Genomic DNA, 8,218 nt, shown 5'->3' with positions numbered 1-8,218 from the left:
CCTTCAGCAATAAAAGTTGTGTGACCTGAAAAATTGGTGATTGGATATTCTACTGATACCCTGCCCACCCAGGTACCCAGACAGCCTCAGTCTGGCTTCTTAGTTTTGGTTCCTCAGCTGTGGGTTCTGCATATTTATTTAGCCAGCCAGCCACCTACCCGCCATATCAGTGCCTACTCTGTACCAGGTACTCATGCCAGGCCCAGGGGTATAAAGACTATGACAGTGTCCTCAGGAACTCACGACTGTGACCCAGTGTGATGGAAACTATGGTGAGTATGGACACCAAGCTTGGAAGCTACGAGTTGTACCTGGAGAGATCAGGGAGGGCTTCACAGAGGAGGTGAGGCTTGAAAGGAGTCTTAAAAAGTAAGTAAACCTTCACAAAAAAAACCCAGATGGGGGTGGGTGAAGGATAATCCAGTGCTTGTCCATTCTCCTTTTCCCTTCGTCCTCTTTCTGTACTTCTGCCTTTGTCAAGCTTAGCAAGAGGCACAGTTATAAGAAAGCCCCAAAGCTTCCTCAAGTATTTCCAACAGAATTGGAGAGGCGGTCCCATGGCTGCTGAAAGATCTATCCCTTCTTGCTCTGCACTTATTTTTCCTGTATTGAATATGTTGACCTCTGTCGTTATGCTCCCACTGATGCATGGCCAGCGCCCCACTGTCCACACCCCTGCCTCCGGCCATGAATACAGAATTTTCCAGGCCTGTGTCCATGGGCCTGGCCTGCAGACACCTCAGATTTGTTTTCTTAACTCTCTCATGTCAGTGTGGGAGGGAGAAGTCCCTCCTTCAGTTCTTTTCTGGCTCCAGCCCAACAAAAAGGTATGGGGGAGGGGCAGGTGCCAGGTTTAGCATACTAACAAGTAGGGATAACACAGAAACCCTAATAATAGCCCACAGTTTCCCACAACTTCAGCGGCTTAACCCAAAGCTTATTTCTCATCCATCTGAACATCCAGTGAGGAGGCTCCCTTCCACATTACTTTTTTTTTAAAGATTTAATTTATTCATTTGACAGAGAGAGAGACAGCCAGCGAGAGAGGGAGCACAAGCAAGGGGAGTGGGGGAGGGAGAAGCAGGCTCTCAGCAGAGCAGGGAGCCTGATGCGGGGCTCGATCCCAGGACCCTGGGATCACGCCCTGAGCCAAAGGCAGACGCTTAATGACTGAGCCACCCAGGAGCCCCTCCACATTATTTTTCAGACCCTTCTTCTCTCTCTCTGGCTTCCTAGGGCAGAAGTGACTTGCAGGGGTGCAGGGGTGTGCGTGGGAGAGAGAAGATAGAGAAAAAGCAGTATCTCAGCAGGAAAAGAAAAACACTTTCCTTAGACACTGGACATTTATAGAGGCCGTAAGAATCATGGAACGGGGGGATGGGACTTCCCTAATTGGTCCAGAATTTCCAGAAAGATGTGCATGTATGTATTGGCGGGGGATGGGGGGGTCACTGGTGACCCCGTCCTCTGGTCCCTGGGTCCCAGGCCTCTCCAGGTACCACTCAGACTCTCTGGCTTTGTCAGCTCCACCGACAGCTGAATTTACCCCAGGGAAGGAGGGGAGGGCCACGTGAGTGTGCTGGGTGTGTGGCAGAGGCTAGTTCTTTGGAGGCAGAGCCGGTTATAGCCTCGCTGCCCTTCCAGCTGCCTCTGGAGTTTGGTTAGCTTCCCAAGTGCTATTGTTTCCCATAATTGCTTAGCCAGTGTGCTGATGCACTTGGGGGGGGCCTTGGGAGATGCACGTGGAGCGCTCCCTGTAATGATAATGATGAGGATAATGATGATAAGGGCTAGCATCTGCGGAATGTGTGCTATATAGCAGAGGCTGTGCTAACCACCTGATGTGTCTTATCTCCCGAGAGCTCGGAGTAGGCACTATTATCCCTGTTTCACGGATGAGGACACAGAGGCCAAGGGAAGCGAAATGAGCTTCCCCGAAAGACACGACTGCTAAAGTGGTAGAGCTGGGCTTGGAATCCAGGCTGTCTGATTTTAAACGCTGCTTTCTTGAGTCAGGTAGGTCTCTCCTAGCTGTGACCTCATAGGATCTGCCTTGGCTCCGTGTATCTTTCCACTCTCCACCAGGCCTCTGCCGTGGGAGGGGCAGGGCGGGACAGCTCCCCAGAGAGGGCTGGGCACACCCCTCAGAGTGTCACACGACTGGAGGCTTAGCTCATACAGTTTCCAGAACCTGAGACAAATGCATTATGAATGGGAGGTGGCCCCCCTGACTCCTCTTGCACCCACGTCCCAAGTGGATGCTTTCTGGGAGGCCCTCCAATGCCATAATAAGCTGTCACCCCAGGACACCTCCATGTCCCCTCAGTGTGGGTGGGTGGCCCTGAGAGGCTCATGCCACTCGTTCTCTACCTCCTCTGCACTGACCCAGGCTTCCTGTTTCTTGGAATTCTGCTGCCCAGCCCAGGCAGCAAGCTCATACTAGTCTCGCGATGAGTCCTCTCAAAATATGGAGGACATGCTCCGGAGATAAGCAGCTCAGATTGTCTCAGAGGAGTCCTCAGAGAAGAGGAGGGCACGGCCTGGGCTTTGGTCCTGCCTGGCTCAGCTCCTGCCGGCGGGATGTGGGATGTGGACATAACAGGATATCTCCTCTGACCAATGCCTGAGTCAGAATAAGTTCTTCACTTTTCATACAAGGAGAGAGCTGGGAGTCTTCTTTGAATTCATCCTAACTACACTACATTTTAGTGGAGAGAGCAGTGAAGTTGGACTCGAGGTACCTGGAGGCACAAATTCGACTCCAGCACTTAACTGAGTTATGTGACGTTGGGCCAGCCAACCTCCCTGTTCCCTCATGCAGCATAAGCGTAGCTCTCCCATGTGCTGCTGCGGGATTAAGTGGGAGGCTATGTGTAAACACGTGGGACGAAGTGATTGGCATACTGAGCCCTCTAAACAAATGTTGAATTTGCAGCAAAAGGGCCAGATCCTTCCCCTCTGTCTCTATCCCTTCAGCAAACAAATGAGATAGGAGAGGGGAATTTGAATACATCTTCAAAGGGTTCAAGTTTCTTAGGAGATTTGCCATTTCTCTGTATAAACCTGCCTCTTAGTTTTATAGCAATGGGGTGATCGCCCCTTAAGGTGACACTACCACCTGGGGCAGGTGGATGTCTTCTGCTGGGGGTTTCTCTAAGTCATGGAGATCCACTTGGTTGAGCTCACTCTGCTCTGTCTTGCCACTGATGGGACCAGGATGGGTATCTGGCACTGGCCCTGCCCTGGAAGCACCTGACCACTCAGCCAATGGAACTGATGGCTCAGGGCTGTGAGGGGACACACATCCTCGTGCCCCAAGGACTCCTCAAGCCAGAGCCATCTGGCTCCTGCCCCATCACATCAATGAGCCACCATGTTGTCAAATCCAACGGAAACTTTTCAGTCTTCATCCTATGGGAACTCCCTGCAGCACTGAAAGGTTGAGGACTCCCTACTTGGTGAACCTGCCATAGCTTCTGTGGCATCAAGCTCTCCCTGCCGGCCTTCCGGCTGCTCCCTCTGTCTCCCACAAGCTCCGTAAGTGGTGTTCCCCGGGAGGCCACCTTCAGCTCTCTGGGGTTCCAACGAACACCCAGTGGAGTCAGCAGGAATTTGCTCCATGCCATGAAGGTACAAGAAATGTCACCTTTCTTTTTAAAAGTGGATGAAAATCTGACTCTGAACGTTCCAGCCTGGCTGGAAAGCATTCCTCATCCTGTTCTTCCCCAGGATGGTAGGCTCTGAGGGAGCCTGTACCCTGCTCTCCAGGCTGGGTGCTCCATCTGCAGCCTTCACAGGCACCCCTCAGAGGATTTTACAGGTATAGGCAATAGCTTGAGAATCTGCTGCTCTCTGTACCCCTAATTTCAAGAATCCCCCTCTCCCTGGGTCAGGTTCTAGCAGCTTCCTCCTTCTCAGCCCCCAAAGCCCTTCTCCTTGGAGACAGTTCAGCCCTGTCTCTGTCATAAACATCGCACAAAGGCCTATAAATTTTCTTTTGAGTCAAAGCCATTCCTTCTTGATAAGATCATGGCAGAAATTAAGATGAGCGTAGATTTCAGTGGTAGAGTACAGATTTTCATGTAACTGAAGTTTTCATTCCTCTAGGATAAATTACTACAGGTGGGGTTGCTGGGTCATATAGTGATCATATGTTTAACTTTACAAGAAACTGCCAGGCTGTTTTCAGGGGATCTGTACCATTCTGCATTCCCACCTGCGATACAGGAGTTTCACTTGCTCCTCATTCTCCCAGTAATTGGTATTGCTCGGATTTTTTAAGGCAGCCATTTTAATAGGTGTGCAGTGGTATCTCATTATGGTTTTAATTTGCATTTCTCTAACGACTAATGATGTTGAGCATCTTTTTATGTGTTATTTTGCCGTCTGTAGATCCTCTTTGGCTAAGTGTTCAGTTCTTGTTTCTTTGTTGGGTTGTTTGTTTCTTATTGTTGAATTCTGAGGTACTAGTCTTCTTATTGTTGAATTTTGAGAGTTCTTTATATATTCTGGAAACTAGGCTTTGTTGGATATGTGATTTATAAATATTTTCTCCCTATGTGGCTTGTCTTTTCATCCTCTTAATTGTGCCCTTATAAAGCAAAAGTTGTGAGTTGCTGAATTCCAATTTATCTTTTTATTTATTTATTTTTTCCTTTTTGGATTGTGCTAAGAACTCTTGGCCAAATCTAAGCTCATGAAGACTCTTTTTTGATGTTTTCCCTTAAGAATTTTGTTGTTTTATGCTTTTCATTTGGACCAGGATCCGTTTAGAGTTAACTTTTGGATACCGTTGCGATCTAGGTTGGGGTTCATTTGTTTGTTAATGGATGTCCAGTTGTTCCAGCACCATTTATTGAAGACCGCACGTTTCCCATCCAATTGCCCTTTCATTTTGTTGAAAGTCAGTGGAGCATATCTGTGTGGGTATGTTTCTCGCCTCTGTAATATTCCATTGATCTGTGTGTCTATCCTTTCACCAGTGCCACCTGTCTTAATTACTCTAGCTTTATAGTATGTCTTAAAGTTGGGTAGGGTGAGTTCTCCAAATTTTTTTTCAAAATTATTTTGAGTATTCTGGTTCCTTATTTTTCCATTCAAGTTTTAGAACCATCTTGTCTTTATCTACAAAGAATCCTGTTGAAATTTTTATTGGGGTTGTGGTAAATCTATAATCCATTTGGAGAGAATTAACATGTTAACTATTAAGTCTTCCAAACCATGAACATGGTATGTTATCCGTGTATTTATTTATTTGAGGGAAAGAGAGCGAGAGAGAAAGCATGAGCACGGTGGAGGGGCAGAGGGAGAGGGAGAAACAGAGTCTCCACTGAACAGGGAACCCGATGTGGGGCTCGATCCCAGGACCCTGGGATTATGACCTGAGCTGAAGGCAGATGCTTAATGACTGAGCCACCCAGATGCCCCATGTTATCCATTTATTTAGATTTTCCTTGATTTCTTTCATTTAAGCTTTATAGTTTTCAGCATACAGATATTGCACCTATTTCATTAGCTTGATAGCTAAGTATTTAATCACATGTTAACATAAATAATAATTTTATTAAAATACTATATTTTTCAAAACAAAATAAGAATGGTGGCATTGTTTTACATTTTTGCAAATCTCTTTAATATCTGGCTTAACAAAAGACAGCTGGATTCTCATACTTTTTCAGTTTTCAGTCTGTTGTGATATGTTGTTTGGGTTGAAATATATGAAGAAAATCTGATCTCACACAGATACAGAGTTGGAAAGTGAAAGAGTATTTTCACTTTTCAAGTAATTGTGGATACTTTGATACTGCACGCAAACTTGACAAGTGGCTGTTTCATAAATTTTAGTTGCAACGTGGAATCTGATCTCTGTCAATGAACTTTTTGTACTTGGTTGTCTTAAAATCTTGGTCTATGTTGCACTCTCAATGGGTTTTTACCCATGTCTAATTTTGTGACATCATGCATTGATCATTTGGAAAATATTGGTTCTGAGTTACGAACGTCTTCCTGATGTTGACACGTTTCATCATGCAATATAAAAAACTATATCTATTCACATCACCACTGATCTCATCAGAAAAGCCTTTAAGGATTGGGAAGCTCCTGTGAAGGATCCAAATTTTCCAAAATTCTAATTTTCAATTGAGAGTTTAAATTATGTCACTTGTAACAAACACTGTCAGATGTTTTCTTTGAGGTGACAATCTCATTTTGTTCATTTTTGAGAAAATGGTTGCCAACTATTAAGTCAGAGTAATCATTGTTTGTCAATCTTCTTTCGAGTGAAAATGATGTTTATGAAAAAAGTGGCTAGTTCAGCCAGCAGCTGAAACATGCAAGTGCTTTTTCTCGAAACAACCTTAGAATTTTGGTATGCAGCAGAAGTGCTTCCATTTTTTTTCACACTAAATATTAAAAAGACATGTCTTTGGGATTGAGATTTAAATAAATTAATAACTTTTAATAATTAATAATTTCTACTGCTTCACCAAGGATGTTCCTAAGTGAAGCTGGCAAGCGTGTGGTGGTGAAGTGATGAGAAGCACAGTTTGGCCCTATCGCCTTGATGCGTGTGAAGGAGCGAACGGTTTTGCCCACCATTGTTTTGTACTGTTGGTGCAAACATCAACACCATGAAGGAGGCAAACGACATCACACTATTATTATGAAAATAGTTTCGACCCTCTGATCCCCTGACAATGTCTCAGGCACCCCCACACTTTGAGGACTGCTGCATTAGGCCACACAACAAGACAAAAACTGGAAATCGGCAGGTGTCGACTTTGGAGAGTTGCTTCCTGGAAATTCTATTGGAACCATGTCTTTATCTTACCCCTACTGCCCACTTTCAGGAAAAAGTGAACAATCTCTCATCTAAAGAAGCCGAAGGCTAGTCACCTTTCTGCGGTGATGCTGTGTCCTGTTGAAGAAGAGAGATGTTAATTTAACTGAAGTGTAGTGAAGAGCTCAGTGGGTGGGAGAAAGAAGAGTGGGGATTTATATTTCCTTAACTTCCTGGGCGTGACGCGTCCCGGGCGAGGGCTCTAATTTTAGTTAGAAACACTCCAGTCGGGGCGCCTGGGTGGCTCAGTTGGTGAAGCATCTGCCTTTGGCTCAGGACATAATCCTGGGGTCCTGGGATCCAGCTCTGAGTTGGACTCCCTGTTCAGCGGGGAGTCTGCTTCTCCCTCTGCCCCTTACCCCTGCACCCCCCTGACTCATGCTCTCAAGCTCTGCTCTGTCTCTCAAATAAATAAATAAATAAATAAATAAATAAATAAATAAATAAATAAAATCTTTAAAAGAGAGGGAGGGAGAGAGAGAGAGAGAGAGATACACACTCCAATCACTCCACCTCGTTGGGGAAGCATAGCTGATGCCCTCAATATCAGCAATGAGGCCTGGGTGGGGTCTGCCTCGTGGTGAGACTAGGGATAAGTACTCCATCAGGCTCTTCTCTGATAAACCTTCTCATGGGACTAATGGCTGCTCCAAATCCAGTTAATTCAACAAATTGTTGCAAGTACTTTCTAGTACTGAGGACGGTGTTAAATGCTGGGAATGGGGTCTGAGGTAGAGGACACATACCTACTATTTATCTTGGTGTCCCCTCCTTGGCCCTTTCCAGCTGGATCTGTTTTAAAGCTTCATTGTTTTTGCGATTTTGTAACTTGGCTCTCACTGCAGGAGAATTTTTAAAAATCAAAGCAATTCTGGACGCTATACAAATGATATAAAGAGAACCATGTACGCCGAGCCTCATGCTATAAACTCCACATCGTCACACACTTTATCTCATTTAATCTCCGACAACAATATGAAGCAGGTCCTATTGCAAAGAAGAAAGTAAAAGTCACTTGAAACCCCACCGTCCAGCGCGTCTGGGTGGCTCGGTCAGTGAAGCGTCTGCCTTCAGCTCAGGTCATGGTCTCGGGGTCCTGGGATCGAGCCCACGTCGGGCTCCTGGCTCAGTGGGGAGTCTGCTTCTCCCTCTCCCTCTGTACCCACTCATGCTCTATTGTGCTCGCTCTCTCTCTCTCAAATAAATAAAATCTTAAAAAAATAAATCCCACCACCTGAAGGTAAATACTCTTAGCATTTTGGTAACATCTTTCTACAACTCTATGCATTCATAGAGAGAAGGCTACAAGTTTATGTAAATGGAATCATTTTACAGATTATTTTGTATCTTGATTTCATTTTCTCCACAATATGAGCT

This window comes from Ursus arctos, unplaced genomic scaffold, assembly GCF_023065955.2.
Source record: "Ursus arctos isolate Adak ecotype North America unplaced genomic scaffold, UrsArc2.0 scaffold_22, whole genome shotgun sequence".
NCBI classification, from domain to species: Eukaryota; Metazoa; Chordata; class Mammalia; order Carnivora; family Ursidae; genus Ursus; species Ursus arctos.
Note: the sequence above shows the minus strand (reverse complement) of the source record.